At 41.4% G+C, this 7233-nt stretch overlaps 1 long non-coding RNA gene across 1 annotated transcript; it reads right to left on the reverse strand.

Annotated features, from left to right (window-relative positions):
• Window positions 1–2424: 2424 nt before the first annotated feature.
• On the reverse strand, window positions 2425–3050 carry LOC142239990 (uncharacterized). The gene is made up of 2 exons (XR_012723153.1): window positions 2963–3050; window positions 2425–2901 (listed from the first exon to the last, which is right to left on the reverse strand). It is a non-coding gene; the product is annotated as an uncharacterized LOC142239990 (long non-coding RNA).
• Window positions 3051–7233: the final 4183 nt, after the last annotated feature.

Genomic DNA, 7233 nt, shown 5'->3' on the forward strand with positions numbered 1-7233 from the left:
TCATTGAAATAAATTATTATAAGCCAGTTGCGCTTGGTGTTTCACAAAATATAAAATGGCTCTTGTAACAATAGTGATGGCAAAATACTTTCATGCGAATAGTGATGGCAAAATACTATCACAGTTGGCGATTGTTGCAGTGTCACTTACGAGTCTGTGGTAGCGATGAGGATGAAATGGAACATTGAAATGCTGGCAGGGAATAAACTCTTCACAAAAACGTTTGTTCGTTCTACAGAAACTAGGATTGAATCCATAACCGTTTGTATGCAAAGCGGGCATGAACCATTGCACGACTGTTGCTCCTATATATCAATGTCCCTGCCAACATTTTTTGAATTTGACAGCGTTTCTGAGAATCCCCACCACGTCGAAACAATCGTATACGACATCCAAAACTCGTCTGAAAAGCGCCGTCACTATTGAGAAGTTGTACCACACCAAGTTACTACAAAAAAGTATCGCATGAGTGCAATTATTAGGTGCCTTTTTTAATAAATTTAGAACGACGCCAATAAGAGCCCTTTCAAACAATCAGAAAAGGTAATGCATCCGATCCGGCTGAAATTTGGTACATGATGTTAGTATATGGTCTCTAACAACCATGTAGAAATTGGTCCATATCGGTCCATAATTACATATAGCCCCCATATAAACCGATCCCCCGATTTGGCTTGCGGAGCCTCTAAGAAAACCAAATTTCATCCGATCCGGCTGATATTTGGTACATGGTGTTAGTATGTGGTCTCTAACAACCATGCAAAAAATTGGTCCACATCGGTCCATAATTATATATAGCCTCCATATAAACCGATCCCCCGATTTGGCTTGCGGAGCCTCTAAGAGAAGCAAATTGCATCCGATCCGGTTGAAAATTGGTACATGGTGTTGGTATATGTTTTCTAATGACCATGCAAAAATTGGTCCACATCGGCCCATAATTATATATAGCCCCCATATAAACCGATCCCCAGATTTGACTTCCGGAGCCTCTTAGAGGAGCAAAAGTTATCCGATCCGATTGATATTTGGTACGTTGTGCCATGCCAAAATTGGTCCATATCGATCCATAATTATATATAGCCCCCATATAAGCCGATCCCCAGATTTGACCTCCGGAGCCTCTTAGAGGAGCAAAATTCATCCGATCCGGTGGAAATTTGGTACGTGGTGTTAGTATATGGTATCCAACAACCATGCAGGAATTGGTCCATATCGGTCCATAATTATATATAGCCCCCATATAAATCGATCGCCAGATTTGGCTTGCGGAGCCTCTAAGAGAAGCAAATTTCATCCGATCCGGTTGAAATTTGGTACGTGGTGTCAGCATATGATATCGGTTCATAATCATGGTTGCCACTCGAGCCAAAAATAATCTACCAAAATTTTATTTCTATAGAAAATTTTGTTAAAATTTTATTTCTATGGAAAATTTTTGTTAAAATTTTATTTCTATAGAAAATCTTGTCAAAATTTTATTTCTATAGAAAATTTAGTCAAAATTTTATTTCTATAGAAATTTTTTTCCAAATTTTATTTCAATAGATTTTGTTCCAAATTTTACTTCAATAGAAAATGATGTCAAAATTTTATTTCTATAGAAAATTTTTGTTAAAAATTTATTTCTGTAGAAAATCTTGTCAAAATTTTATTTCTATAGAAAATTTAGTCAAAATTTTATTTCTATAGAAAATTTTGTTAAAATTTTATTTCTATAGAAAAGTTTGTTAAAATTTTATTTCTGTAGAAAATTTTGTGAAAATTTTCTTTCTATAGAAAATTTTGTGAACATTTTATTTCTATAGAAAATTTTGTTAAAATTTTATTTCTATAGAAAATTTTGTCAAAATTTTATGTCTATAGAAAATTTTGTCAAATTGAATTATATACGTATTTGATCGATCTTTTTTGATTTAATATAACTACGTATGGACTTACATACAATTTAGGAGGTTTTAAGATACCTTGCCATCGGCAAGCGTTACCGCAACTTAAGTAATTCGATTGTGAATGGCAGTGTTTAGAAGAAGTTTCTACGCAATCCATGGTGGAGGGAACATAAGCTTCGGCCTGGCCGAACTTACGGCCGTACATATTTGTTTTCTTAATACTCTCTGCTTGTACTGATGAGATGTTCTGGATAGAACAGCAGTGCAACGATGTTCTGGATAACCCATACAAATGTTGCATTCAGTGCTAAAAAAACAGCTCTAATGTTAATTTTTAATTTGACTCTCATCGAAAATTGTTTGAGAAATTGTAGAGTAGCGATGAATTTTAATTTGAGGATTACACTTGAGAAATTATTGCTAATGTGTTGAATTTACTGTTGAGGGTAATTTCTGTTTTTTGTTGAGGACGCGATTTTCTCAACAATTTCTCAGCTTGAATATTACCTAACCCTTTGAAAAATTTTTGAAATTTAGCATTTTTCAAACGCTTGTGTTTATTGGGATTGTGGATAAAAATATTTATAAGAATAATGTAAGAAGTAGTGACTATTCTTTCATGCGGCTGCAGAGTGCATGGAATTATATATTACACGATGCAATTGAACATTTAATAAAGTTCATGTCCCAACGATGCGTAGCTGTTACTGTTATATATATAACCACTTAACTTATCACAGATACAACGATATAACCGGACATTTCTAGCTTGAGATATGATTCTCGCGTCTAGTAAAAAACTAAAAATATAAATATATCTCAAAACGTCTACCATATAAATATGTTTTCGAAGATGAAAATAAATAAAAAAATCACCCCTCATCAAATATACATGACAAAAATTTTATTTTGTAAACTATTTGTATTTATAGGTATTGTGATGAGGCTTTTGCATGCCTCAAGTTGTTTGCTGTGAGATTTGGAAAGCTTTTGTATGTCTCTTACGCACCTAATGAGAGAAGAATGCCAAATTAACAAAAATTAATAATGCGAAAACATATTATACTTACCAATGCTTCACAAATTTAGTTTTTTGGTCGTCACGTTTTCCAAGAAATATTGTAATTTACTCGCCTACTTACTTTATGTGAAGAAAATGAACTACCAAGGCGGCCAATTAGTTTTTAGCAACGGCGACATATCATATGTTATGGGGATGCGATAGTTAATACCATAATAATACCGGATGTAAATGATTTGATATAATGTGGTATCAAAATTGAAAAGTAACGTGAACTAAACTACACGCAAAGAAAAAAAACGTTTCGATCCCACGGCGGCGGGTTCTGTGTTGGAGAAGGTGCATCCCGGGGAGCCTTCTCCGTTTGCTGTTGGTCCGAGCCGGGATAGAGGAGAACCCGGACCATGGTATTGTTCAGTCTGCCGAAACCTGATCCACCACCGTTCGGTTTCGGTCAGGCGTAACCGGTGCTTGGAGTGGGTGCACTTCCGGAACTGCTCCGGCTTAACATCGCTGCGGGAGTATAGTCATACTGACTACGTGGCAGGATGCTGTGCCAGCGATAGCAGCAGCGGGTCGTCTGACTATGCGACTCCCCCGACATCTCCCGTACAACAATATACTCCGCCGCAGCATCTCACACCCAATATTGTTGTTCCAGTTCCGGATAGTGCATCGTTTTTGCAATTTAATTGCAACGGGCTCCGGGGTAAGATTAGCGAGATCGTGGACTTTATGAATCGGAAAAGGATAAGGGTCGCGGCGATCCAGGAAACAAAGCTGAATTCCACCTGCAGCCTACGCCATTGTGATGGATACAATGTGCTTCGAAAGGATCGCACGAGAAGTGGAGGTGGTGGCCTGGCTTTCATATTACACCGTTCCGTGCAGTATAGACCTATCCCGCTTGTGCCAGACACTAGTGACCCGTATATGGAATGTATGGGGGTAGCCGTTAAATTTGGGGGGCTGCCGAGATAGAGCTATACAATGTGTATATACCGCCGGTTGGTAGCTGTGCTCCAGGTTATAGCCCAAACATTGAGTGGCTGTTGTGCGGGCATAACCGATTGGTTCTAGGAGACTTTAATGCCCATCGTGAACTTTGGCATTCTCTCCTAGGTAATGACCAGAGAGGCATAGCTTTGGCAGAGCAGATAGATGGCTCCACATTTTGCACGGTGAACGAAGAGGCCCCCACGAGGATTATGGGTGACTGCAGCAGTTCGCCAGATTTATCCTTATCGTCGCCTGGTCTGATAAATGACGTCTCCTGGCAACCCGTCATTTCATTGGGATCGGACCACCTCCCCATAATTCTCACCATCAACCGACCCTCCGATTTCATAACCTCTGAACGCCGGACGTTTATTAATCAAAAGAAAGCCAACTGGGAAGGCTTCAGAGATTACACCGATCGCCGCTTCAGTGAGCTCCCGTCCCCCTCTCATGTTTATGTTGCCCAGAGGGCGTTCCGGGACATCATCAACGCAGCAGCCGCTCGCTTCATACCCGCTGGTCGAATTGCCCAAGTGAGGCCCAACTTCCCAGCCGAAGCGGCGGGACTCGCAGACGAGCGTGATGAACGCCGTCGTGCTAATCCTGCTGATCCTAGAATCAGAGAACTAAATCTAGAGATTAGTAAGATAGTCGACGAGCACAAGCGGAACACTTGGTTAGAGCACCTGAAGCAATGTAACTTAGGCACAGGGACTGGTAAATTGTGGTCAACAGTTAGAGCCCTCTCGAACCCCGCTACAAGGGATGATGGGATTTCAGTCACCTTTGGCGACGTGACTGATCCGAAGAGATGCGCCAAATACTTCAACCGACAGTTTGTCGAGCATCCCGAGAGTGATAGAGCGAAAAGGAGAGCCACACGTCGTATACGTGGTCTCCGAGCCGACGACACACCACAATTTACTGTAGCCGAAGTTACCAGTGTCATCAACAGCGCGAAACCATCCAAGGCGCTGGGTCCCGACGAAATTTCAATGCTAATGCTGAAGCATCTGGGAATACTGGGTGTTGAGTACCTGACCAGACTCCTCAATATGTCCTTAGAATCACTCATTATACCCGATGTCTGGAAGATGGGAAGGGTGATTCCACTACTGAAACCAGGCAAAGATTCGAGTAAAGGTGAATCGTACAGACCGATATCCCTTCTCTCGCCAGTAGCCAAGACACTTGAGGCACTACTACTCCCTAGCTTTGTGGAGAATTTTCCAGCTGCCCACCATCAACATGGATTCCGTAAGGTACACAGTACGACGACAGCCTTACATGCCATTTCGACACATATCAATAAGGGACTTAATCAGCCCAGGCCGTGTCATAGGACGGTCCTCGTGGCGCTTGACCTATCGAAAGCATTCGATACGGTCAACCATGCCAAATTATTTGAGGACATCGAGAATACGTCCCTACCGGCAGGAGTGAAACGTTGGGTGCTGAATTATATGTGTGGACGCCAGTCGTACGTGGAATTCAGGGACAAAAAGTCAAAACCCCGTAGAGTTAAACATGGAGTTCCCCAGGGTGGGGTGATATCTCCAGCACTGTTTAACCTCTACCTGTCCTCGATTCCACGCCCACCTGACGGCGTCGAGATTGTATCATATGCGGATGACTGTACAATCTTGGCATCTGGGTCCAATGTTGATGACATCTGCGATCGTTTAAATGTCTACTTAGCTAATCTTACCAGTTATTTCACTGCGAGAAACTTGAGGATATCCCCCACCAAATCCTCAGCCACACCATTCACTACATGGACGGCAGAAGTGCGCAGGCAGTTGAATATTAGTGTCGATGGCGAAATAATTCCGAACACAAATTACTCCAAGATTCTTGGGGTCACATTCGACAGCCTTTTCAGGTCGTCTGCCCATGCCACTGCAATTTGTAATAAGCTCCGTGGTAGAAACAAGGTCCTCAAGTCACTTGGCGGCAGTACTTGGGGTGCGGACAAAGAAACCTTGTTAGCTACCTATAAGGCAATTGGCCGGTCAGTGGTAAACTATGCAGCGCCAGTGTGGACACCGCAGACTAGTGATACGCAGTGGAATAACATACAAACCTGTCAGAACGCTGCCCTTAGAACTGCGACTGGGTGTCTCCGCAGCACACCCCTGGATCACCTTTATGTGGAGACAAAGATCATCCCTGTGCGAAGACACAACTACATGTTGTCAAAGCAGTATCTCCTGGGTTCTTATCGCAGTAATCATCCAAACCACCATCTCATGGATGCACAACCACCACCCAGGAACGTAAGGGTTGATATACATAATCTAGAGCGCGAGATCCAGCGCTACAAAAGAGAACCTCTAGATCAAGCAGCGTACCAGGCAGGTTTGAAAAGGATTCATGAGGATACTGTAGCTGAAGCGGTGAGAAGATACAAGGTTAATCCTGTTCTCGGAGTCCGTCCACCGCCCATAGCACCGGAGGAAAGAGACCTCCCACGGCAGACTAGGGTAGTTTTAGCCCAGTTAAGATCAGGCAAGTGCAGCCGCCTCAATTCCTATTTATCAGTGATTGATAGCAGCGTAGCTGACGTATGTCCAATTTGCAACCAAGGGCCACACGACACGCGTCATCTTTTCTCTTGCCCAGCTAAACCAACCCGACTTACCGCCAGGTCACTCTGGACGCACCCCACCTTAGTCGCAGAGTTCCTCGATCTGGCCACAAGCTGAAGTACCAAAGCGTATAACATAAAAATGGATGAAATTACAATAAACTGTTACAACAAAAAAAAAAAAAAAAGTTTGGAAAACGTGTACCTAAAACGTTTTTCTTTTGTTAGAGTTTTTTGAATTGCTCGAAAATTTTAAACTTTTATCACTAAAAAAATTCGTTTGTTATAAAATTTTTAATTTTTTCAATAAAAAAAGTTATTTTTGAAACAATAACACAGTCAATTTCGTTTATATCAAACACTGTTCTTTTCTGACTTTAGGTCTTTAATAAGACAAATTTTACAGTTCAAAATTTAATATAATACAATGTTGAACATTTTTCGGAATCTTCCGACCATATCTGTAATATATGTAAAAAAAAAAACTTTGGTCGAAGCAGGGATCGAACCCACGACCCTTGGCATGCAAGTCGGACGTAGCAACCACTGCTCCACGGTGCCAAACTAAATGTTTGTTTCTGTTAAATAAACTTTGTTTATTCGGTTCGTGGGCGCCGCAAGCTATGCTATATAAATATAACTTATATGGATATTTATCTATTGATGACCATAACAGGTACATAGCTCAGTGGTTAGTGTGTTGGCTTACAAAGTGCATGGTCCGCGGTTCGATT

The sequence above is a fragment of the Haematobia irritans genome, chromosome 1 (assembly GCF_050003625.1).
Source record: "Haematobia irritans isolate KBUSLIRL chromosome 1, ASM5000362v1, whole genome shotgun sequence".
Classification (NCBI taxonomy): domain Eukaryota; kingdom Metazoa; phylum Arthropoda; class Insecta; order Diptera; family Muscidae; genus Haematobia; species Haematobia irritans.